The sequence below is a fragment of the Triticum urartu genome, chromosome 4A, assembly GCF_056163025.1.
Source record: "Triticum urartu cultivar PI428250 chromosome 4A, HENAU_Tu73, whole genome shotgun sequence".
Lineage (NCBI taxonomy): Eukaryota > Viridiplantae > Streptophyta > Magnoliopsida > Poales > Poaceae > Triticum > Triticum urartu.
In genome coordinates, this window is record NC_141876.1 from 204,796,780 (window position 1) to 204,824,470 (window position 27,691).

The window sequence follows — 27,691 nt, forward strand, 5'->3', positions numbered from 1 at the left end:
TCACATCTCTAGGGATGGTATATAACAACTATTTGGGTTCCCTCGTGGTGGTTGTTCTGCACCAAGGCCGTCACAGGATGGATATGACGATGCTATGATGAAGTTAAGATCGGAGCTTGACATTAGCAGGAACAAAGATATCAAGACAAAGGATTTGAGGGATAGGCTCAAGGTGCTTGTCAAGGATCCTAGCAAAGATGACCTTGCTCTTAAAGTGTTCTTCATTATTGTGTTTATGAACGTTGTGTTGCCTGGTGTCGCCCCGCGTGTTTCCAGAGAGGCAGCAATTGTTGAGGGTCTCCTCATTGAGGACATGGCTAATATGGATTATTGCCCGCTGATGGTTGATGAGCTTAGAAGGGTTGTTGTCAGGTACCATGATGGTGTTACCATGGGGAAGGCAATCACAGGCTGTGCTATAGGGCCTGTACTAGTCACTACAAAAAAAGACACATCCGTGACATTTTGTGCCGAACGAAATTTATTTCTGTCATACTTATGACACTTATATGACGATAATTGTGACAAAACCCGATATCATCATAGATGTGGTGGGCTCCTACTTCTATGACAAAAAATCATGATAGAAAATGGGCTTTTCGTCCTGGGCGGGCCGGAGACGCAACTGCATGACATTCTTTGGGCCGTCCATGACGGAAAAAACCATGGTAGAAGCGAGGGCGAGGAAAATATAGGGGATTTCCCGATTACGGTGGCTGGTCGATGGCCGAGCAATGCGCGTTTATCTCGTACGTACGCGCGTGTGTGCGAGGCGTTGTGCTCTAACTGAACTTGAGCGAGGCGTCGGGCTCTAACTGAACCCAAGCGATTGCACTGTAGGCTACGCATTATTGAACCCGAGCGATCGATTGAAGGCTGTTAACTGAACCCGATCGAGCGATTCCTTCGCTACTGCTGCTAACTGAAGCCGACCGATGCTGCCTCTGGATGAATAGTGAGCGTTGTTGGTGGGTTTGGATGAACAGTTCCCGGTAGGGTTTGGATGAACAGGAACCTGTGGTAGTAGAGGCCGTTGCCGCTCGATGAAGAGTACCCCGATTGATCGAGTCATGGATGAACAAGACCCTGTGGAGGGCTGGATGAACAGGACCCCATGGAGGGCTGGTTGAACAATAGCCGGTGGAGGGCTGGTTGAAAAGTAGCCGGTGGAGGGCTAGATGAACAGTAGCCCATGGAGGGGTGGTTGAACAGGACCCTGTGGAGAGGGCTGGTTGAACACTAGACGTTGGAGGCTGGATGAACAGGAGCCCGTGGATGAACAGTCGAAGGTGGAGGTTGGAGGAGGTCGACGGTGTGTAAGTGCATCTAGTGCCACCCCTAGTTGGTTTTGGAGTATTGATGACAAGCCTAGTTGAGGGACTAATGTGTTTGTGAGAATTGCAGGAGAACACAGGTAGAAGTCCCTCATTGATTCGGTTTTACTACTAGAGATGACCCCTAAAAATGTATGAAGACATTGAAGACAAAGGTGGTATATGAAGATATTCACATTGAAGACTATGACAACAGAAGACACGTTATGAAGCCTATGGAACTCGAAGACTTAGATCCTTCGTAGTTCTTTTTATTCTTGTTGAGTCATAGGAACCACCGTACTGTTAAGTGGGGTCCAGGAGAACCAGTCAGAATGACTGAAGTGATGCCTAAATCAAAAACCTATGTCTTCAAGTGAAGACAATGAGAGCGAATCTTGTCCAGAGCCGGACAAGTCAGCTTTGCTTGTAGCCCAAGTAAAGTTGCCATGAGAGTTCGAAATCTGACCGTTGAGACACGTGTCAGTTCCTTAGTGACCCAGGGTCATTTCGGACAAATCAGGTCGGGTTGCCAAGTGGCTATAAATAGCCCACCCCCACAACCATAAACGGTTGGCTGCTCAGATTTCAGTGCACGGCTTTTGTCGTTTGAGAGCAACCCACCTCGAAGCCTTTGAGAGAAAATTCCTAGTGAGGAGAAAATCCCTAACCACCCAGAGCCAGAGTAAATTGGGCATCACTTGAGTCTTCTTGTCTGTGTGATCTGAAGACTTATTACACATGAGGACTGTGAATCCTCCAGACGGTTAGGCGTCGCGTTCAGAGCATCCAAGAGACATTGTGGATTGCCAGTGAACGAAGTCTGTGAAGGTTTGGGAGTCTACCTTGAAGACTTACCAGAGTGATTGGGCGAGGACTAAGTGACCTTAGCTCAAGGAGAATACGGTAAGGACTTGGTGTCCTGAACTGTGTGTTCAGGACTGGGTGTCCGGGACTGTGTGTCCTAAGGTTTAAATACCTAGCCGCTCCAACCAGACGTACAGTTGTCACAGCAACTGGAACTGGTCCAACATATAATTGTCTTCAACGAGTCACTGGTTTCATCTTCACTTCCTTCCCTTGCTGTTACTTATTGTGAAGTCATTGCATGCTTGCTTTATCATTTGTCTTCACAACGTGAATGCATGATCTGTGTGGCTTCATAACTTCTTCCCACTTGATCCTTATTACACTTAAGCTGTTTGTCACTGTGCTTTCACTCTGTGAATACATGACCATGGCTGGCCTAGTGTAATCTAACTTCCACTGCATAGTAATAGGCATAATCTTCACTATTTGTCTTCAGAACTCCCAAGTTTTAAAGACTTTCATAAAAATCGCCTATTCACCCCCCCTCTAGTCGATATAACGCACTTTCAATTGGTATCAGAGCAAGGTGCTCCCTTGTTCTGTGTGATTCGGTTTAACCACCTGGAGTTTTAGCTATGTCGACTGCAGGGATAATCAAAGTCTCCGCTGCTTGCCCCGTCTTCGATGGAACTGAATATCCCTACTGGAAGAATAAGATGCGCATGCATCTTGAAGCCATTGATGTCGACCTATGGTATGTCGTCGAGAATGGCGTTCCCAAGGCTGGAGAAGGTGTCACTGCTGCTGATGTCAAGAAATTCGTTCAACTGGACTCTACTGCCAAGAATATCATCTGTGGTCATCTGACCAAAGGACAGTATGGCCGTGTGAGTGCCTTGAAGACATCCAAACTGGTCTAGGACTGGCTCTCCAAAGTTAATGAAGGCATCTCAACCCAGAGAGATCAAAGAATCAGTGTCCTTCGCAATCTCTTCAACCGCTTCAAGCGAAATGACAATGAGAATGTCCAGCACACATTTGACAGACTCACTGACATCACAAACGAGCTTCAAGCCCTCGGCGCCACTGAGATCACCAAACATGAAATCGTCAAGACGCTGCTGAGATCACTTGATAGTTCGTTTGACATCCTGGCCCTGATGATTCAAGAACGTCCTGATTTCAAGACACTCGATCCGTCTGACATACTTAAGAGGCTCAACACACATGAGTTTCAGCTTTCTGAGAAAAGAGATATCTACGGTCCAAACTATGGGCGAACTCGCGCCTTGAAGGCAAAAGCTGTCTCCTCATCTGAAGAAGAATCTGACTGCAGTTCTGATGATCCTGAAGACATTGGAAGAGAACTTGCAATGCTAGTGAAGAAGTTCCAAAAATTCACCAAGAAGAAAGGCTTCAGAAAATCTTCACGATCAAGCTCAAGGAATGATGAAGCTTCTGCTCATGACTACAAGAAGAAAACATGTCACAAGTGCAAGAAAACTGGACACTTCATCTCTGAGTGTCCACAGTGGGACAATGAGAACAGAAGGAAGAAGAAGAGCAAGGAATATGATTCTGACGACAAGAAGAAGAAGAAATACTCAAAGTCTTCTTCCAAGTCTTCATCAAAGTCTTCATCACACAAGAAGAGCTCATCTGGCAAGGCACGTGCGTTTGTTGGAAAGGAGATGGATTCAGAGGAGGAGTCCGCATCTAAGGAGGCAGAGGTGGAGTCTGAGGAGGAGTCTGATTCTGGCATTGCGAGTCTGGCTACAGCATACGTCGCCAAGTCCATCTTCAACACTGAAGACAATGACTGCATCACCGACACCGACGCAAATGACAAGAACGACTCCACTCCTACCTACTACTTCATGGCACGCGGTGCCAAGGGTACGACACCAGCGACTTCAAAGTCTTCAGAATGGATTATTGACAGTGGGTGTACAAATCACATGACTGGCAGAAGAAGCCTTCTTATGGACTCAACTTTACGTCCATCCGACAAGAGCCACATCACATTTGCTGACACTGGTAAAAGTAAGGTATTGGGTCTAGGTAGAGTTGCAATCTCAAAGGATCAACACATGGATAAAGTCATGCTTGTTGAATCCCTTGGCCTCAACTTAATGTCTGTCTCAATGCTTTGTGATTTGAATATGATTGTAATGTTTGGAAAATATCATTGCCTGGTGCTAATGGAATCTGACAAATCTCTAGTGTTTGAAGGGTATCGAAAAGGTGATTTGTACGTGGTAGATTTCTCAGCAGGACCACAACTTGCAGTATGTCTTCTTGCAAAAGCTTCAGAATGCTGGCTTTGGCATCGGAGGCTTGGGCATGCTGGCATGAGGAACCTCCACACCCTTGCGAAGAAAAAGCACGTCATAGGCATCGAGGGCGTCAAGTTCAAGAAAGATCATTTATGCGGTGCCTGTGAAGCAGGGAAGATGACAAGGGCAAAACATCCTTCGAAGACAATCATAACTACTACACAACCCTTCGAACTGCTCCACATGGATCTTTTCGGTCCCACTCACTACTCAACTTTTACTACTACTGCTTGCCTCTATGGCTTCGTCATTGTTGATGATTACTCTAGATATACTTGGGTACACATAATCCTTTACAAGACTGAAGTGCAGGATGTCTTCAGACGCTTCGCAAATCGAGCTATGGACAATTTTGGCGCCAAGATAAAGCACATCAGAAGTGACAATGGCACTGAATTCAAGAACACTGGCCTTGATACATATCTGGATACCTTGGGCATCACACATGAATTCTCAGCTCCATACACGCCACAGCAGAATGGCGTCGTCGAACGCAAGAACAGAACACTCATTGAGATGGCCAGAACAATGCTAGATGAATACAAGACTCCAAGAAAATTCTGGACTGAAGCCATTGATACTGCATGCCATACAATCAATCGTGTTTATCTTCACAAGCTTCTGAACAAGACATCTTATGAACTCCTAACTGGCAAGAAGCCAAATGTCAGTTACTTCAGAGTATTTGGCGCAAAATGCTGGATCAAGGACCCACACCACACCTCAAAGTTTGCACCAAAAGCACATGAGGGCTTCATGCTTGGATATGGAAAGGATTCACACTCCTACAGAGTCTTCAATCTCTTCCATCACAAAGTGGTCGAAATAGTGGATGTACGGTTTGATGAAACAAATGGTTCACAAAGAGAGCAACTGCCAAATGTGCTAGATGAAGTCCCAGCTAGTGAATCAATCAAGCTTATGGGAACTGGAGAGATTATGCCTTCTAAAGCTCATCCTGAAGAAGAACTCATCATCTCAGCACCTGATCAACATGAAGACAATGCTCAGCATGAAGACATTCCTCCAAACAACAACGCAGATCAGCAAGAGCAAAGTCTTCGCCCTATACATCCTCGTGTTGCAAATGAAGTACAGATTGACAGAATACTTGACAGCATCAATGCACCTGGTCCACTCACTCATTCAAGGGCAACTCAGCTAGAAAACTTCTGTGGGCATTTCGCATTCGTCTCAATATCAGAACCCAAGAAAGTTGAAGAAGCCTTCATGGAACCTGAATGGATTCAAGCTATGCAAGAAGAGCTTCAACAGTTTGAGCTGAATAATGTATGGGAACTGGTTAAGCGTCCTGATCCACGGAAGCACAACATAATAGGCACCAAATGGATATACCGCAACAAGCAAGATGAGCATGGTCAAGTTGTCAGAAACAAAGCTCGTCTCGTTGCTCAAGGATATACTCAAGTGGAGGGCATTGACTTCGATGAAACATTTGCTCCTGTGGCTAGGCTTGAAGCCATACGCATACTGCTGGCCTATGCAAATCATCATAACATACTTCTATATCAAATGGATGTGAAAAGTTCCTTTCTCAATGGCAAGATTGAAGAAGAAGTGTATGTTGCACAACCACCTGGCTTTGAAAATGCAAAACATCCTGATATGGTATACAAGCTCAACAAGGCACTGTATGGCCTCAAACAAGCCCCTAGGGCCTGGTATGATACACTCAAGTACTTTCTGAAGAGCAAAGGCTTCATACCTGGTTCCCTGGATCCCACTCTTTTCACGAAGACATACGATGGTGAACTGTTTGTGTGCCAAATATATGTGGATGACATTATCTTCGGCTGCACCAATCAGAAGTATAGTGAAGAGTTTGGATATATGATGCAAGAGCAATATCATATGTCCATGATGGGGGAGCTGAAGTTCTTTCTTGGTCTTCAAATCCGACAACAGAGCAATGGCATCTTCATATCTCAAGAGAAGTATCTCAAAGATTGCCTGAAGAAGTTCGGTATGCAAGACTGCAAAGGCTTCACAACACCAATGCCGGCCAAACATCATCTAGGTCCTGACGACAATGGTAAAGAGTTCGATCAAAAGGTATACCGCTCCATGATTGGGTCTTTGCTTTATTTATGTGCATCTAGGCCAGATATCATGCTTAGTGTTTGCATGTGTGCTCGATTTCAAGCGGCACCAAAGGAGTCGCATCACTTAGCTGTGAAGCGAATTCTTCGATATTTGGCTCACACCCCAACTCTAGGATTATGGCATCCAAAGGGCTCAGAGTTTGATTTGGTTGGATTTTCGGATGCTGATTATGATGGTGACAAAGTTGATCGCAAGTCTACATCAGGCACATGTCACTTTCTGGGACGATCACTTGTATGTTGGTCTTCAAAGAAGCAGAACTGTGTATCTCTCTCCACTGCTGAATCTGAATACATTGCTGCTGGATCTTGCTGCGCTCAGCTTCTGTGGATGAAGCAAACACTCAAGGATTATGGCATTCATCTGAAGCAAGTGCCACTTTACTGCGACAACGAAAGCGCCATCAAGATTGCCAACAACCCAATTCAGCACTCGAAGACAAAGCACATTGAAATTCGTCATCACTTTCTCAGAGATCATGTTGTGAAGGAAGACATTGATATCATACACGTCAACACTGAAGAGCAATTGGCAGATATCTTCACCAAGCCCTTGGATGAGAAGAGGTTTTGCAAGTTACGGTGTGAGCTAAATATCTTGGAATCCTCAAATGTCCTGTGATCAGGCACACATCCTAACACTTATGCATATTGATGACTTAGATGTGCAACACACAAAGTAAAGTATATCTTCAATCAATGAAGACATACATTCTAAGTGTGAATACATTAATGTGGAATTTGACTTTGGAGCGCCACGATAATTGTGCGCCGTGTCTGGGTCTAATACTTCCTATACGGTGGGTAACGCCACCACCAAACGTTCCATTTTGAAGTGTTTAACACATGGCGTTACCTTGCAATATCTTCACATTGGTTTGGCTTCGAACTTAACATATCTTCATGATTATCTTCACTACGATGATTATATATATATATATATATGCTCTAGTGTTCTGTCCTCTACAGCATTCACTTATAGCTATGTCTTCTTGGTTGAATCTTTTGAACTAAGTGAATGTGATCGGACCCTAACCTCTCTATGCTTTCTATCTCAAACTCTATCTCTTCAAGTCATATGCATTCTGTTGAAACTGTCGAATGTCTTCACTATGTCCTTGTCAGCTGAAGACATAGAGACAACCATAAAAGTCCGTTTCTAATGCTCATTCCTCCACATAAGATCCGGAGAAGCAGGAACGACCGCCCGACAATTTAGGCGTGTGTGGGACGTGGAACAAACCCCAAACTTCCGTTAACTGGCCACGCGTGCCTCAAATGCGAACCGCCAGGGGCACCTGCGTAATAGCATAGTGCCGCCTCTGAGTCTATAAATTCACACTTACCGCAGTCATTATCTCCTTCTTCCATCCTCGCACGAACCCTAGCGCCACCGCTAGCACTCGACGACGCCGGAGAAGAAGCGCTTCGCTGCCGCAACCTCTCCAACGCCGTCCTCACGCCGACTGCGGACATCGTCCTCTCCGCTGTCGCCGTAGGTGTTTTTCGTCGCCAAGTTAGGGCACGGAGGACTGAACTGCTCGGCATCAACTTCCTTCCATCTAGCAGTTCCAGTGTGGTAAATAAAACTTCTTTTTACAGCCTCTTTTGATCTCTTGGTTCTGTCACTTTCAACCATAAGAAGTTTCTCTTCACACCAGTTAGATCTCTCGCTGCATCTCATAACATGCCTAGTATATTCACTTGTGCTTCATAAAGTAGTTAGATTCCTCACTTGTACTGATCTATGGGTTCGTACAAATCTGGAACCAACTTCTTATCTATAAGTGAATGTCTTCGCACAATGAGGTCAATGTCTTCTAAACTGATTAATCTTCAAAACCTTCTGAGAATGCATATGACCTCTTCCCCTTCCCTCGCACCTTAATGCTGTCACAGGTACATGTCCGTGGGAGAATCCTTCGGTTCTCATAGTCTGCATTCATTTGCAGAATTCCTACAGCATCACATAAACTCTCCTAAAGCCAGTTCCTGTTTGTCAAGAAAAAGAAAGCCTTTGAAGCCTTTGAAAGTTTTGAAGCCTTTCAAGTTAAAGTTTATGGCTTTAGTTGCAGCAGCAAGAAAGGGGGCAGACAGAGACGTGAGGGAACTTCCAAGGATCTGCCTGAAGACTTCGCAGAAATGTACAAAACAGATCCAGAAGAGAGCTATGGGCAGCGCAAAACCCGAATCCAATGGATTCGACGCTATTGGGCAGAACAGTGGTTCAAATACCGCTTCGTCACCCAGGAGTATGCTGAAAAGAATGCTATCAAGAGTCCATGGGGGGATATCTTATACAAGAACCTTGTACCCAGGACCAGAGATGAAGCCATTGCTCAAGGCTTCTACCCATGCATGGTCCGAGGACCACAGCCTGATGATGCACATCCGTCGTCACTTCTCTGGTGTCGTGACGACAATCTCTTCAAGCGCAACTTTCAGTTTGCCCAACAGTCAGCGAAGCTAAACAAGAAGAAATTTGGGCTTGACTTCAACCCTGGTCCCTCCTCACCAAGGGCAGATGGCACACGCGACGCGGAACCCAATATCATCGGTTCGTTTGCCAATCTTGAGGGCCTGATCACCCACATCTTAGTCCAAGGGACTGCTGTGAATGACCCTCCAGCTGATTCTGAGTCTGATGAAGCTCCTGCTGTGCCGAAGCCAAAGCAGACAAAGAAACCAAAAGCTTCGAAGCCGGCCCCTACCTCAAAAATCTCAAGGGCGAAGCCATTGAAAACTGCACCTCCTGAAGTCAGTGTGCAGTCTGAAGATGTATCCCGCATCTCCAAGCCCCTGAAGGATAAGGAGCCCCAGCAACACACAGGTAAAGAGCTCACTGCTGCTGCCATTCTGCGCAGTGAAGCCATTGATCTATCAAGCGATGAAGATCTGGGCGATGACGCACTAGAACGGCTCATCAAAAGCAAGGAGGAAGCGGAAATCTTCAACAATCTGCCTCTCTTTGATGTCGCCATCATCCACAGCTTCATCGATGAATGGTTTGACACACCAGATATAAGCTTCAATGATCTACAGCTGCCTGTTGGACTCAGCGTCGCCTTCCAAGGCGCAATTGCTTCAGAACTGGCCATTGCTCAGCGCATCATTGAGCTGAAGCAGAAAATTGATCATGAAAAAGCTCAGTTCAAGAAGCACATGGCCAGTCCCAGCGTGCAGGAAGTGAGAAGCTTCAAAATCATGCTGCATGATCTCAAAGAAAACTTTCTGAAGAAGCATGCTGAAGCTCAAGGCTCGCGTGAAAGGATGAAGTCATTGGCTGACAAATGTGTTCAAGCCTACAACGAGGCTGAAAAGCGCAAGGCACTTGGGCGTCCAGGCATCGACCCCAAGATGGCTGCAAAGAAGAAGAAGCAGCCTGCTGTGAGTGAACCAGAGGCATCAAGACAAGCAGCCACTCCCATTGTCTTCCCAACTGCCACGACTGGCTCGAAGCCAAAGAGCCGGTCAACAGCTTCAGAGCTAAAGAAGACAAGAGCTGCAGAAGCTGAAGCCAGAAAAAGGAAGAGCTCTGAAGCCTCTCCTTCTGCCCCCAGTAAAAAGAAGCACAAGACTAAGAAATCTAGGGCTGCTCCCACAGAGCCCTTGATGGTTGAACCCCTTTCTGTCATTCACCCCAATGCAGAAAGAAGACTAACAGTTCATGAGCCTGCTCCCACAGAGGCACCTGACGCTGAAGATATTCCAGCAGCCGACCCACTAGCTGCTGAAGACATTGGTCATCAGGACAATGTGCAAGGTGATGCAGCCCTTCCTCAGCTTGAAACAAGCGAACCCATCAGCATTGGTCGTCCTCTGACGCCAATGGCACAAGATGAGTCATGGGCGGATCGCCCTCAGGAGGAAGAAGACATTGAGGCCCAGCCCACTCCAACACCACAAGCGTCGTCTGCGTTCCGTAGGCTTCGGAAAGGTCCACGGCCTCAAGTCCAGTCTGCAGAAATTCCGGCTGCATCAGCCGAAGACAATGAAGAAGCACCTCCAGAACCCACTCCCTCGCTCCATCAAGATGCAGTTCCCCAAGAGAACGTGCCTGAAGATGTCCCTCAAACTACTAACACTGAAGCCAATGTGGAGCCCGCCCCACCAAATGCTTCAGCGGACAGCGAAGCCACTGAGCCAGACACTTCAGTTCCTGAGTCTGCTGCAGGTCCACAATTTGACTATCACATAGATCACAGGCCTCATGTCCAGAAGCCAGTCCCAAGGCTTCCAAGGTTCCCAGGTCCTGCATCAGCACCTGGCTCCTTTGATGTAAACAGCTTCAAGGCAGACAACACATTTTTCGATAGCTCCAAGAACCCCTATTCAAGGGAAAGGATTGTATCAGACAGGTTCTGGAGCTATTCACAGCGCAGCTATTATTCTTGCATCTTATACAACCAAGGTCGCATCTTCCCTCACAAGCGCCTTGAGGTTGAAGCTATTGCTGGTCTGCCATGTCTTGAGGAAGCTTTGGACTACTTCAGGCAAGTGGGTCTGCTGCCGTTCGTGACTGATGAAGAGCATTGGAACGAAGAGCTTCTGCTTCAGTTTTATGCCACTCTCCACATCAAAGGCTACAACAGAGATCCGAAGACTTGGATCCTGGAGTGGATGACCGGAAATGTCCATCATGAAGCCAATGCATTTAACATCATTGAGCTCACCGGCCTGCCCACTCCAGGCGAATTCTTCGAGGAAGGCTGCCAATCACATTCTGAAGCTATTGAGAGTATTTTCCAGAGACCTGAACCCAATATGAGTCAGATGCTCTCAATGATGAAGTCATTGCCTCAGGATGCACCCTATCCAACTGAGTTCTTCGTTGAAGACCTAGAGTACCTGCCCAGGACCATATATCATATTATCCGGCGGACTCTCTGGCCCATTAAGGGACACTCTCCACATGCCAAGATTGAGGGTGCAATGAAGACTCTCATATTCTATATCATGCATGGCAAATGCTTCAACGCACAGGATCTTTTCATACAACAACTTGCTGCGTCAGGCTCGGACTTATTTGGTCTAAAAATCTATGCCCCTTGGGTGATGAGGCTGATCAAACTGCACTCTACAATTTCGTATCAGCCCTCAGCCCGAAACCATCGCATCTTCCTGCCAGATGTGGATATCTCTGCTGAAGCAATATACCCTGAGCCTGCCAAGCAACCAATAAGTCTTCAGAATGCCGAACACCAGAGCTTCACGCAGAATGTTGAAGGTGTTGAAGCCATGTCCAGGGTCTATCCGATGGCTGGCACTACACGTGCACCAGCATCAACTGAAGCCACAGATAGCACAAACGCTCCAAGACCCAAGAAGCGTGCTCGTGTCCTCACTGACCGAGAGCTTCTTGTGGCCCTTCACCAAAAGCAAGATAGGCATCACGACTGGCTGAAACGTCAGATGAAGAGCCTCTTGGTGGATGTCAATCGTCTTCGAAACCTGGCCACCAAGAATGCCTTCGTTACACATGAGACTTGCCGTCGTACGTGGAAAGGGCTCTCAATGATCTGCACTGAAGCTGAACTTGAAGAGGATGGCTTCACAGAGCGCTTCAAATTTGACACCACACCTCCTAGGAGGGCTGTGATGCGCAACACACCGTCACTTGAAGACTCTGAGTATTCCTCATCTGCTGCCACCGTCACTGCGAGGATCATTGATGAAGATGATGATGCTACTTCACCACCACCCGCCTCAGCACCTCAAAGCTCAGCACCGCCAAACAACTCCACCGACCCTGCTGCGCCTGGGAACGCGTAGAAAACTCTATGTCTTCAAACCTTTTTGGTCATTCCTGACAAAAGGGGGAGAAGCATATGATGTTTATAGTCTTCAAGCGGGTCAACATGGGCGGGTGCCTTGTTTTGTTATACTTTGCTTCGTGTTTACAACTCTTGTTTTTGCTTCATTTGGTTCTTTTGAGTTGTAAACACTAAAACTCGATGGTCGTCTGCTACTTGTTTACCACTCTGTTTGCGAAGATAAATTCCGCATGTGCGACGATAAATTCCGCACTCATCTCATTCTACAGACGTCCATTTTCCATTATGCATGTCATTATCTTCATATACTTTCACATGCATAGTGGATTGTCATCATAAGCTGAAGCTGATCTCCACAAGTACAACCTGCCATGTGCATTTGCATTCCAAAAGCAAATTAACTTATATGCACATCTTCAGGGGGAGCTCTTGCAACTTATGAAGACAATTCCTTTACAAAAATGTATTCCCCGTTGAAAACTTCAACTAGTTTGTCATCAATCACCAAAAAGGGGGAGATTGTAAGTGCATCTAGTACCACCCCTAGTTGGTTTTGGAGTATTGACGACAAGCCTAGTTGAGGGACTAATGTGTTTGTGAGAATTGCAGGAGAACACAGGTAGAAGTCCCTCATTGATTCGGTTTTACTACCAGAGATGACCCCTAAAAATGTATGAAGACATTGAAGACAAAGGTGGTATATGAAGATATTCACATTGAAGACTCTGACAACAGAAGACACGTTATGAAGCCTATGGCACTCGAAGACTTAGATCCTTCGTAGTTCTTTTTATTCTTGTTGAGTCATAGGAACCACCGTACTGTTAAGTGGGGTCCAGGAGAACCAGTCAGAATGACTGAAGTGATGCCTAAATCAAAAACCTATGTCTTCAAGTGAAGACAATGAGAGCAAATCTTGTCCAGAGCCGGACAAGTCAGCTTTCCTTGTAGCCCAAGTAAAGTTGCCATGAGAGTTCGAAATCTGACCGTTGAGACATGTGTCAGTTCCTTAGTGACCCAGGGTCATTTCGGACAAATCAGGTCGGGTTGCCAAGTGGCTATAAATAGCCCACCCCCACAACCATAAACGGTTGGCTGCTCAGATTTCAGTGCACGGCTTTTGTCGTTTGAGAGCAACCCACCTCGAAGCCTTTGAGAGAAAATTCCTAGTGAGGAGAAAAGCCCTAACCACCCAGAGCCAGAGTAAATTGGGCATCACTTGAGTCTTCTTGTCTGTGTGATCTGAAGACTTATTACACTTGAGGACTGTGAATCCTCCAGACGGTTAGGCGTCGCGTTCAGAGCATCCAAGAGACATTGTGGATTGCCAGTGAACGAAGTCTGTGAAGGTTTGGGTGTCTACCTTGAAGACTTACCAGAGTGATTGGCGAGGACTAAGTGACCTTAGCTCAAGGAGAATACGGTAAGGATTTGGTGTCCTGAACTGTGTGTTCAGGACTGGGTGTCCGGGACTGTGTGTCCTATGGTTTAAATACCTAGCCGCTCCAACCAGACGTACAGTTGTCACAGCAACTGGAACTGGTCCAACATATAATTGTCTTCAATGAGTCACTGGTTTCATCTTCACTTCCTTCCCTTGCTGTTACTTATTGTGAAGTCATTGCATGCTTGCTTTATCATTTGTCTTCACAACATGAATGCATGATCTGTGTGGCTTCATAACTTCTTCCCACTTGATCCTTATTACACTGAAGCTGTTTGTCACTGTGCTTTCACTCTGTGAATACATGACCATGGCTGGCCTAGTGTAACCTAACTTCCGCTGCATAGTAATAGGCATAATCTTCACTGTTTGTCTTCATAACTCCCAAGTTTTGAAGACTTTCATAAAAATCGCCTATTCACCCCCCCTCTAGTCGATATAACGCACTTTCACAGTGGATGAACAATAGCCCATGGAGGCTGGAGGAGGCCGACGGTTGAGATGAACAGTATCCCGTGGAGTCCCATTTTGCGGTACGACACACCCTCCCGATGAACAAGACCCCCGTTTCGACCATAGCGCTCCAACACAACTTCGTTCCTCCGTTTTGCGGTACGCCACACCCCTCCCGGTCAACAGGACCCCATTTCTACCGTAGGAGGTCCAACAGAAGCCCGTTTCCTCCATTTTGTGATACGCCAAACCCCTCTCGATGAACAAAATCCCGTTTCGACCGTGGCTGGTCGAACACAAGGCCGTTTCCTCCGTTCTGCAGTAGGCCAGGCCTTGTTTCCATAGCTGTTCTGTCCAATCCGGTTGGCTCCCGATGAACAGCACACGTTCTGTTGCCTCCCGATGAACAGGACGCCTTCCGTTGCCTCCCCATGAACACGACGACGACGTAGTTTCTCCGTTCCGACCTAGCCATGTACATGAGCCCATCGTGTACATGCTACGTGCGTGCCTCTACTATGACACGTGCCCTTCCTTGCACGACCACGCTTCATCGCTGCAGCCTGCAGACAGACTGATCGACCAGTATGTACGTACACGTCCGCGACCAGAATGACAATGCTATGTACGCTTCGACCAAGTGGGTCCCGACTATCTGGCACTTCGTTGCGTGCGAAGATGTAGCTGGTGGGTTCCATCAGTCAGGGGGCGAATCATTTTTTTCCCGTAATATGGATGCATTTCGTTGCGTGTGAACATGTAGCTGGTGGGTCCTAGCAATCAGGGGAAAACGTTTTTTCACGAAATACGGTGGCCCGTCCGGTGGGTCCCTGCTATCAGGTGGAGGAATCATTATTTTTCGCGTAATAAGGAGGCACTTCCATGCTGTGGCTGTGGACCCAGCTATCAGCCTCTCCACGTACGTTACTCCTCTGATGGAACTCGGTCATTGACCACATTGAGCACGCTGTACCGAGAGCACCAAGGTGGTGGACGATGGCGAGGCCTAGGAAGGGGACGACACGGAGCCGGGGAAGACGCGGCAGTGGATGCCCATGCGGAGAGGAGTACCATGGTTCACTGCTTTGGCTACGGTGTGAGGCTATTGTCGCTGCATAATAATAGGGGGTGTGGGTGAGTGGAGGGATGGCCTGGCCAGCGGTGGGAGTAGTAGGGGGCGGTGAGGCCTTCGCGGCAGCACAGCTGGCCATGCCAAGCAGGAGCAGGCAGCATGACCGACGCTTCTTTGGGCGGCTGGAGCAAGAAGACCAGAGGTTGAAGAAGCACGACGGCCGTTGGATGGACATCGTACGGTAACTACAGTTAGAATCATTTATATTGACTAAGTTGACAAAGCCCTTGGTACATGTCAACTTAGTAGGCCCACAGGTCAGCTTCCAAAATGGTGCACCCCATATGTCAGGGGGAGGAATCATTTTTTGGGCAGGTGAAGCTAGAATATGCGAGATTGAAGAAGAAGCACGACATCAATTGGATGGACATCCAACGGCCACTTCTGCTAGAACCGTGTGTTGACAATAAGTTGACAAAGCCTTGCATATGCGTCAACTAATTTTTTTAGGGGATGCGTCAACTTAGTAGGCCCACAAGTGTGTGGCAGAGAACTTATAGCCCATTTGAGATTTGTAAGAATGTACAGCGCATTTTTGAATTCTAATGGAATTTACTACATCCCATTTACAGTTTGTTAAAAGTACAACCCATTTTTAGCTAGGACAATGATTAATAATTTCAACAAACCGTTCAAAACAGAATTCAATAAAATTTCCCACATTTTGATGGGGTCCGAAATATTTTTATCCCGAAATTTCTAGTCAGATTAAATACAATTTCAATATAAATTTGTATTACGTAAAAATCCAACGAAACATTGCGCACGCAACAATTAATGAATTTAAAATTTTCAAAATCAAGAAATAATATTTTATAAAGTAATTACATTTTGGTGCATTTTTGATAGTTACTATCCAGTTTTTATAATTACATCCCATTTATTATTTATTAAAGACCATTTTCTTGTTAAGCCTAATGCATCCCTCCTAGGAAAGATTTGCAGCCCAGCAGCGCGGCGAATAATAAGTTGACCTCGCCTGGGTATTCCTCAAAAAAATTATAGCTGGGCTAGCCATTTTCAGCATGAAAAAAATTAATATCTGGGCTGGATATCTGGCCTGGGCTAGACGGGCCACAACCCACCCAGTTAATACCCTACTCTCCTCTGAACAACAATAAAAACATCGCTCAAGAAAAACTCTATAGTGCTCACACCTCAAAAAGACAAATACTGCTCGAGCTGCTTGGTCCTAGCTGTCGGCCGCTCCCTGTGCAATTCTCTCGTTTATTGACTACATAGGTTGACAATGGTATGGGACCGTGATATCAGGAAACTAGGAGGAAGCAAAAAATATTATAGTTGTATATAATAAGGAGGCACTTGCGTACATGCGCCTATGGCCCTGGTGGGTCCCCACTATCACCCTCTCCATGTAAAGTCTTCTCCTCATTCCTCATGCCATTGACCATGTTAACAATGAGAGACAACAGCGCCACGGCGGGCGCAACAACTTGAAGGACATCGAAGAGGGCCTCGCAGGCCCTATGGATGGTCTGATACAGCGCCTGCTGCTCATTCGGGAAGCCAGGATCATAGGGCACCATGTCCACGATGGCATTGTCGTTCGCTTGTTCACCGGTGCTCGTTGAGGAGATGGAGGTTGCAGCACAGATCCTCCTGCGCTAGTAGCTCTTCCACCATTAGGGCGTCAAAGTGGGCCGCACCTGCTCTATGGTGAACACGGCATGAACCGGCTTGGACAGTGGCACCGCCTCCTGGTCGGAAGCTACGTCTATCGTCTGATAGTCGTCGCTCAGCTTGGCGAGCTCGCTGGTGAGCCAGCATGTCCAACTGCTGGACCGACCCGCCGCCAAGCACGAGTCTGACTGCCCTGGCCCACCTAGACCGTCTCCCTTGCCCGCGCATGCTTTCCGCCCGAAACGGTCAGCGTCGCCCGCCCCAGTTCCCGGTGCAGGCGATTGCTCCGTCTTCAAACGACACAAGTGCCATCCGTCCGTCTGCCGCCCACATTAATGATACACAGTTGTCGAGGCGGCTAATCCGGCGCCACACGTCCGTCCCTCCGTCGTCCATCATTGTTATATAAACTGTTGCGCCGGCCATAGCCGCAATCATCCGCCTCCGTTCCCTTTCTCCTATCCACACCACTACTACCCACCATGGCTTCCTCGCGCTCCAGCGCTCTTCGGGACGGGCGGATGACGGACCACGAGGAGATGGCAGCCATTACTGCCGACTGCCTGGCCGGCATGCAGCTGGAGGACGACGACGTCCTAATGGAGAACATGGTAGTCGACGATCCGACGCCAACACCTTCCTCCGTGCCATCCTCACCGGTGCATTGCACCATGACCATCGGCGAGGCCCGTGCCCAATACATGGACACAGTGAGGCAGAAACATGAGGAGCAGTTCCGGGAGGTGCAGGCCGACGCCGCCTACAACCACCATCTCCTCTAGGAGCACCTGCGGGCGGAGGAGCAGATCGGCGTGGAGCGGGCGGAGCAGGAGGCGCTGCTCGACGTGTACTTCTCTGCCCGTGAGGGCCACCTTGAGCGCTGGCGGTACCGCATGCGGGTGGCGGAGGCTGCGGCCACCTACAAAGAGGGCGATGAAGCGGGTGAGGCACTATTTGGCAAGACCGAGGATGAGGCATAGGACAATGCCGGCTCCGACGAGTCCCCGCCCCGCTGGCGTTGACGAGGCCCTTCTCCACCGAGGCCCCGCGGCGCCAACAACGAGGCAAAGGACACCGCCGGCTCTACCGTGGCCCCGCCCTGTCGGAACCGAGGCGGAGGCCCTACTCTGCCAAGGCGCCGTGGTACCAACAACAAGGCAGAGGACACCGCCGGCTCCGCTGAGGCCCCACCTCGCCAGCACCAATGCAGAGGCCCTACTCTGTCGAGGCCCCGCCCCGCCAGCAACGAGGCAGAGGACATCACCGGCTTAGCTGAGGCCCCACCATACTGGCAACGAGGGGGAAGATTTCCCCCGCTCCGCCGAGGCGCCGCCCCGTCGGCAACGAGACAGAGGACATCGCCAGCTCTGTTGAGGCCCCGCCTCGCTGCCAATGAGGTCGCGCCATGTAGAAAATGAGGAAGAGTAGAACATGGTAGGTCACCGCCGCTCGGGTTCAAGTAAGGCCACTGTTGCTACCCTCCGGTTGAAGCCAAGCTAGGTGGGTTGAACATTGACGGCCGATTAGCTTCTTGGCGGCGATGTGGAGTCGGAGAGCAATGTTGGAGAAGGACGCTACTTTAGTTATTTAATTGCAGGTGTGGTTGGGTCACTAGCATGTGGGCCCAAGAGGCATCTGGCCTACATGTAAGTGATGCAACTGCACGTGCTGTTATGTCACTGAAGCTCAGTCCGTTGGAGAAGAAGCTTCTATTCGGCTCAGCCGGACATGGGTGCTACGATTAATTAATTATACCTCTAGTGCACCCCTTTTTAGTTGAAGAATGTATGCAATGTAATGAAATCTGGCATGTTTATATGAAATCCGACAGTGTATGAATGAATTCAGTTTGATTTGTTTGAATTCTTGTATCACTAGCATTGGATGAACATGCAAAACAATACGTACTAGCATTATTCGCAGGGTGATCACCTCGTTTGCAGCAGTTTCACATGTACTCCCTCCGGTCCTTTTTAGTCTGCATATAAGTTTTGTCTGAAGTCAAAGTATCTCTACTTTGACCAATCTTATAGAAAAAAGTATCAACATTCACAATGTAAAATCAACTGACTTGAAAGAAATCTAATATGCGAAGTAAAAAAGGAACAAAGGGAGTACAAAATTAGCGTTCCTGTACATTCCAATGAACACACAGGCCTGACAATTCATAGAGAACATTCAAAACAATCGATGATTATGCATCTCAGCGATTCACATGTCAGAGCCAATATTTACTTCACAACTAAAGAATAAAGAAAATTCGATCGATGTTGCTAACAGCAAAGGGCGTCCCATTCGAAAATATCAAACACATGTCTTCTTGCTAACATCAATTAGCAAAGTTTGACAAGGTTGTCCCTTTCCAAAATGTCAAATGCGTGTTGTTTTGCATACATCAATGAGCAAACTTTGACAAGGTTTTCCCATTCCAAAATATCAAATGCCTATGATTGTGGAGTGGGTAGGGTTTGCCATCAGTTCGGACATTAACATGGCACCTCGTGCAAAATAAACCAGCTATTCTTTTTGTGCAGTTCCACCAAAATCAACCAAATTCATGCGTAGCTTGTATGATTTCGCCTTTATATGTTGCAATGCCTTGAACATATCGGCACCTCCTTTCTTGTGGTGGAAATGAATGATTCGAGAATATTCGATGTATTCGTGAACATTTTGTGCAGTTCCCATTGAAATCAAGCTGAGCACCCCTGTTTGCATAAATACAAAAAAGTGATTAGTATAAAGAAAACTGTACTATGAATTGACAGTTTAAACAGTCAACATACATGATCCATGCAGAGCACACATTTAAAAAATGGAACTCACCGGAAGGAACCGTAAAATAACATTCTACTGGCCATCACAGCAACAAAGATGGAGATCTGTGACTCCTTCTGAACTAAAGTTAGTTTGTTCTCGTGGGAAATAATGTAACCATCCTTCAACTGCTCCCTTCTTAAGAAGAGAGGCTTGTCTTCTTTATCCTGTTGTGCAGATACAAGAGAACACATAAATGCTAGCATCCCTGTTTGCTCGAAAGAAAGGAAAGGAAATATTTAAAACAACACAGATGAAGCACTTCTCAAGAAAATACCACTTTCTCATGATAGTAACTAAACAGTAGCACAACACCAATAGAGATGAAAAAGCTCACTCATATGGATGAAACCCGTGGATGAGTACCAACCTTTGTCAGGAGGCTTATTGTGTAGAGCATACAGATCAAGCAGTTCTCCAGAACCATCCATTGTTATCTACTGTGGTTGCCATGCTTACTATATAATCCTCGATTAGTTTAATGTTTCCAACATCTTCATGTGCAGTTCCACTAAAATATATGGTATCTTCAAAGAAATTTCCCTATTTCCACAAGTAGAGATAATTACATATTACATTAAGAGTGGCATCAAATCAGTGGCAAAACAATTGCTCGTTCCAACCATAGCAATAAATTAAGATGCAAAACTATATCATTACTTGTGTCATCACAGTTCCAGTGCTTCATTATAGCACTGGGAGTTGATTTTTGTTTTTCTTCCGCTTGTTCTTCCCCTTCATCACTTGGTTCAATACATAGACAAGCTTTGCCTTCAATGTAAGATTTGGCATGTCAACTAGGGAGCACAAGTATAGCACTAAAAACAACGTTAATTTTTAGATGAAAGTGGCAAAATACAGGCCAAGAGTTGTGAAATATCCTTATCTTACCTCCATGGGATATTACGGTGCATATACAGATTGGAAGTCTTGCCTCCATTTGTGCATGTCCCTACAATCAAGCAAAATTAGCGTATAAGTAGCACAATATATGAAAGCACACTACACAATCATGTGAAAGAAGGCTAGTACTGACCTCTCATGACACGGAATTCAAACAACTCACAAGAAGAAGATCTGAACCAAATTTCCCAACACGGATAGGATGTAAGATCTCACTACTAGGAAAAGGCTTATACATAGAAGTTTACCAGTAGCGCGTGTTAAGGACCCCACGCTACTGATAAGTACCACTAGCGTCTGTTATAAAGCGCACTACTAGTACAGCTTAGCAGTAGCGTGGGTTTCTAGCAGGCACGGTACTGATAAGTTAGCCACACCACACCCCCGGCCAAAAAATAGTTGCAGCGTTGGTACTCTAACCAGTGCTACTGTTAAGAAAATAGCAGTAGCGCCTGTCCACCAAGAAGCGCTACTGCTACTTCTTCTATGTGTAATATTTTACCAGTAGCGTGGGTATTGGACAAGCGCTATAGCTAGTTTTACTTACCAGTAGATATTTTGGTTGGCACACATAGCAGTAGCATGCTTTGGTGCCCCGCGCTACTGCTATGGTCGCCAGCCAAAATATCTGCCACCTTTTCCCCCTCTTCTTGCTCCCCCTTTCTTTCTCCCCCCTCCCTCTTGCACTTGCTTGTTCTTCAATGCTTCTGTTCACACCAGATTTTGGCGCGGTTAAGAACTTGATTAAGATGGCCTCAAATAGAGAAGTGATCTACATGAAAAAGTTTCATATTGTCGATATGAACATCTTTGAAGTTTGGGTTATCACCATCCGACCTCATCTCAAGGGCCGAAACTATGCTAATTTTTTTATGATTTTGTGTTCAGAGTATTGTTCAGCCAATTAGGCCTTCAATACGATGTCCTATGGGAAAAGTTCCTACACGGATTGTCTTTGTCTCGTCGAGGCGATTGATTTCGACATAAAAAACGTCTAAATCGGAGTTAGTATGCAAACGTTAGAGCCAAAACAGTGTGCTGCATAAGATTGCCCCAGAAGTTCCGGGCAAAACATACAGGGAAGTTCCGGGCTAAACCGAAAGTTTGCACGCAGTGCGCCCCGAAAACTGAAATTTTAACATTGTTTGCAGATTTGCGGGGCCGAGTACAACATCAATATGACCTCGCATGAAAAAGTGATCGACTGAAGACTTTTTGTCCATTGCAAGATCTATAACTTTGCTTTTGGGACCATTGTCATCCGAAGTAGTATGCGTCCTGCAGATTCAGTGCAAGAGGGCTACTTGATATAATTTCAGCCCGGAAGTTCCGGGCTGACCGGAAGTTCCGGCCCTCGTAGTCCGAGTTAGGTTATCGTTTGATATTTTTGGCGGGATTTGAGTCCTTTTATTGTACGGAAAGTCCAGCTGCCTCATATATATGTAAGGGGTGACGGCCGATTGAATAACAACACACAATCGCAAAACACATCTACTTTTTACCCTAGTTTTACATCCCTCCTTTGTTATTTCTCTCTCGTTCTGCGTTCGTTCTTCGTGTTGAAGGGAAGGGATACTCGAGGCTCTAGGGGCGGGCGAACCGACCTAGGGCAGCCCATAGCCTCCGCATTTCCAGACGGGGTCCCTCCCAGGCGCGTGGGGTTTCGGGTCCTGAAAAGCACCCGCCGGATTGCTTGTGTACCGTGCTTCCGGACGGGTCTCCTTCGGCGTGAGCTGCGGTGCATCACCCTCGGTGTTGGAGGTACACGGTGACATGTTCGTGTGCGAACACAGTTTTTGGCGACTCCGCTGGGGAAGAAAGATCAAGAATCATCATCAACCATGTCTAATCTCCCCAAGCCCTCAGAAGTTGACGCCGATAACATCATTAAGCCCGGTCTTGATGAACTATTGGATGAATATCGCCAAGCCTATGAAGCACGCAAGAAGCAGCGCGAAGAGGCTTTTGAGGCGCTCAAGAAGAAGCACGAGGAGGAGGATTTGGAAGCGTTTCTTTCAAGTATCATGAAGGACCGTCAAGGCAATATCACTCCGGCTGGAAACGTCAATTTTCCTCCCCTCATCGACGAACAAGATGTGATCACTGTGAGTAAAGTTTTTTCTCCAGAGCAAGTGGCTGTGATTGAAAGTCTTGTTAGTAAGGGTAATGTGATGGCATATGATTATTTTGTGGCTAGTTCTAATGCTCAGAAAAATATGCCTCGATCATCCAATGGTATTGTTGGTATATCCGAAAACCTTAGTCCAATTTTACCTATTTCATCAGCACCATCTATGCAACAACAATATAATATGCCGTTGAATTTTTACCCTACACAAACCAACCAGCTTGTGGCTGCACCTACATACCCTAATCCTATTGTGAGTGTGCCTAATTCGGCGTCAACGCCAAATCACTTTGTCACACCACCCATAGGCGCAAGCATGTTTGGTCTTCCGCCGAATTATGGTTCGGCGCCCATCTCACAAGTGGCACCAATATCTAGTACTCAGGTTGCTCCTATGTCATTGCCACAAACATCGTCATCTACCTCGGATCCAATTTTAGCTAAATTAAGGGAGGATTTGCATAAGATGTTTCTAGAAACTTTTGGAAACGAGCCAAAAGTAAAGAGTCGTGTGTACCAAAAGCCTTATCCTGAACACTTCGATGCAATTTCTTACCCTCAAGGTTATAAGGTTCTTGATTTTGTTAAATTTAGTGGTGAGGGTACGAAAACGATTTGTGAGCATGTGAGTCAATATCTAGCACAGTTGGGTGAAGCGGGTTCCATAGAAGAGTTGAAAGTGCGTTTATTTCCCATGTCTTTAACTGGCACCTCATTTTCATGGTTTGCTGCTTTACCACATGGTTCAATTCTCTTATGGTCTAGAAAGTTATGAGTTTTTGAGCATTAATCAAGTCTTACAAAAATCTTTGTCCCAAGAGAGTCGAAGTAAAGAGGTCCATAGGTCAACAACCGATCGTCCTAGAATGCATATGACTGAACACAATGATGATAATTCGGACGATGAGGTTGATGTCTATACTACTTAATTTGTTTGTTCCTCAAAGGCCAAACCCTATATGTGCAATGCTCTTAAGCCGATTCGCAAGAATCGTGATGAGGAGATGAGATTTACTTTTGATATATCAAAGTGTGATAAAATATTTGATACTCTCTTGCAAGATAAGATGATTAGAATATCACACAGCATACCGCCGTTTGAAGAGCTGAAATGGCGTGCTTATTGCAAGTACCATAATTCATTTTCTCATGCTACTAATGATTGCAATGTTTTTCGACGACATATACAATCGACCATTAATGACGGACGATTGAATTTTGCTGAGATGCAAGTTGGTAAGCAGCCCTTCCCCATAAACACCATAGACTTGGAAGGGAAGAAAATGTTGATTCGGCCTAACATAGCCGAATCCGCTAATAAACATAAAGTTGTTATTGGTGAACCCAGGAATAGCAAGGAGGGCGACAAGGTCTTGGGAAGAAATATTGTGCTTGAAAAGCAACCCGATGGTAAGGAAGTGTTGAAGATCACTATAAAAAATGCTACACTCGGGGGGGGGGGGCAACCACAAGTACAAGAGGATGCTCATGTTAAATTGATGAAGCCCAAGAATTCAGAAGTTGGCAAGTGGAAAAACAATGAAACTAAGAACAAGAGAATCAAGCCAACTTTTAATATGTTGCTATCCAAATATGCAAGTCAAGCGGCCGGTTCTAGCTCTAATCGGCCATCACATTCAAAGCATTCAAGATTGCCTCCGGAGCAAGAGTTTCGACGATATGCAAGGCCATATGGGTCATGGGCACCGACACCATGGATGTCACAACCCTCCTATGCGCCATATTACATGAGAGGCTTCAGTGGAGGATGGGGGCAGCCCCCAATGGCTCCTTATGCTTTCCATATGGGGTGGGCAACACCTAGAAGGCCTGCTCGCGAGAGGCTTTATTATCCCACACAAGTCCGTTTGAGCTATGGTGCTAATCGGCCAACAAAAATTTCTCAAAGTAAGGACAATAAAAAAGTGTGGCGTGTTAAGTCATCTAATGCGGAAATTTCAGAATGCGACAAGCAAAAGGAGATCGAAAAGCCGGTTGTTGGTAATCTGGCTACTTCTAATGGTGATATTGTTATTCTTCAGCAGGGTTCCATGGTTAGTGATCATGAGGCGAGCACAAGCAAGGCCAAACTAAGGGATCCCAAATATACTCAACCTAAGTGGTGTCCTCCCGGTTTAACCAAGACCATGAAAAGGAGATTACAATGCATGAGTAACCACGAGAAAGTAGAGCACAAAGAGGAGAGGCAAAGGGACGAATTGTTAAGTGAAATTCGGCCCATGGCACTCACAAAACAAGTGTGGAGGCCTAAACAAAAACAAAACACATATGCTTCTACATTTGCTGCAGCAACACCTTCACCACCAAAAGAAGATGATGCGACCCCTATTACATCGTCCACACCACCTGAAAAATCCACTTCAATTGAGGAAACTTTGAGCCCAATATACACATTGGGGGATGAAGATGAGATGGTGGATTATGACTCTACGCCGGTTCGGGGAGGTATGGATATTAATATGGTGTATTACTTACCTGCCGAGTTTCGTTCTATAGGTGAAGAAGGGGAGATGGCTCAACTGGGTTTTGGTCCAAAGAACTCTATCTTAGAGAAGCCAAAAGAACCGGTGAAACACTTGAAGCCATTGTACCTCAAAGGTCATATTAACGGATCGCCGGTTGCTAGGATGCTCATTGATGGTGGTGCTGTGGTAAATCTTATGCCCTACTCGGTCTTCAAGAAGTTGGGATTAGATAATGATGCATTGATGAAGACCAATATGGTACTTAATGGATTTGAGGGTAAAGAAAAGACAGAGGCCAAAGTTGTGATGTGCATGGAACTCACCGTGGGAAGAAAAACTTTGGCCACCACATTCTTCATCGCCGAGGTGCAAGGTAACTATAATGTTACATTAGGCCGCGATTGGGTTCATGCTAACCAATGTGTGCCATCTACCATGCATCAATTCTTAATATAGTGGGTTGATGATGAGGTTGTAGTCATTCACGCGGATAATTCGGCTTGTGTTGCTTTGGCCAATGCATCAGAGGATTGGAATCATCCAGATGTTACTTGCTTAACAGGGCGTGACCTCTCAGAGTTTGATTTCCTTAGTGCTACGAGGAACGGGCTCATTCCCATCTCTTTAAAGCCGATTGGTGGTAATCGGTTCCAGGGTATGATGTAAACAAGAAGTTAAACATGGCCGATATAGAAATTATCGCCCTAAGCACATAAAATGGCCGATGGAGTGTTGACATCGTCCTTAGGAAAAGCATCGTGCAAGTTATTTTTCGGCACGCAAGTTTTGCCGAAAAACAGGGGGGCATGTGTTAACACCAGATTTTGGCGCGGTTAAGAACTTGATTAAGATGGCCTGAAATAGAGAAGTGATCTACATGAAAAAGTTTTATATTTTCGATATGAACATCTTTGAAGTTTGGGTTATCGCCATCCGACCTCATCTCAAGGGCCGAAACTATGCTCAAAATTTTTATGATTTTGTATTCAGAGTATAGTTCGGCCAATTAGGCCTTCAAGACGACGTCTTATGGGAAAAGTTCCTACACGGATTGTCTTCGTCTCGCGAGACGATCGATTTCGATATAAAAAACGTCTAAATCGGAGTTCGTATGCAAAAGTTAGAGCGAAAACAGTGTGCTGCTTAAGTTTGCCCCGGAAGTTCCGGGCAAAACTTCCGGGGAGGTTCCGGGCTAAACCGAAAGTTTGCACGCGGTGTGCCCCGAAAACTGAAATTTTAACATTGTTTGCAGATTTGCGGGGCCGATTTCGACATCAAGATGACCTCGGATGAAAAAGTGATCAACTGAAGAGTTTTTGTCCATTGCAAGATCTACAACTTTGCTTTTGGGACCATTGCCATCCGAAGTAGTATGCGACCTGCAGATTCAGTGCAAAAGGGCTACTTGATATAATTTCAGCCCGGAAGTTCCGGGCTGACCGGAAGTTCCGGCCCTCGTAGTCCGAGTTAGGTTATCTTTTGATGTTTTGGACGGGATTTGAGTCCTTCTCTTGTACGGAAAGTCCAGTCGCCTCATATATATGTAAGGGGTGATGGCCGATTGAATAACAACACACAATCGCAAAACACATCTACTTTTTACCCTAGTTTTACATCCGTCCTTTGTTCTTTCTCTCTCGTTCTTCGTGTTGAAGGGGCAGCGATCCTCGAGGCTCAAGGGGTGGGCGAACCTACCTAGGGCAGCCCATAGCCACCGCACGTCCATACGGGGTCCCTCCCGGGCGCGTGGAGTTTCGGGGCCGGAAAAGCACCTGCCGGATTGCTTGCGTATCGCGCTTCCGGACGGGTCTCCTTCGGCGTGAGCTGCGGTGCATCACCCTCGGCGTTGGAGGTACACGGTGATGTGTTCATGTGCGAACAGCTTCCCCTCTTCTTTGCCCCTCCTACCCCCTCCATTAATGCCCTCCCTCCTTTCTCTTCCTTTCTTTTCCCCCCTCCTCCCCTTCTCTTCTTTGCCCCTCCACCACCCCCTCCATTAATGCCCTCCCTCCTTCCTCTTACTTTCTTTTGCCCCTTCTCCCCTTCTCTTCTTTGCCCCTCCACCAAGCCCTCCATTAATGACCTCCCTCCTCTCTCTCATAGTTCTCTCTCTCTCCCTAGCTAGTTGGAGCTATATTTATGTAGGTACCTCACTATCTAGGGCTACTAGCTAATTATAAGAAGGTGCTCGATATCCCTCTTGACAAATAGGTGAGCAAAAAAAATAGTTGTGCAATAATGGAAATATGTGTGTTTGCGATTAGGACTGAAACTATGCGTGATATGAATATACCGAATTGTGTGTGGCATATGGGTGACATGAGTTGCCTA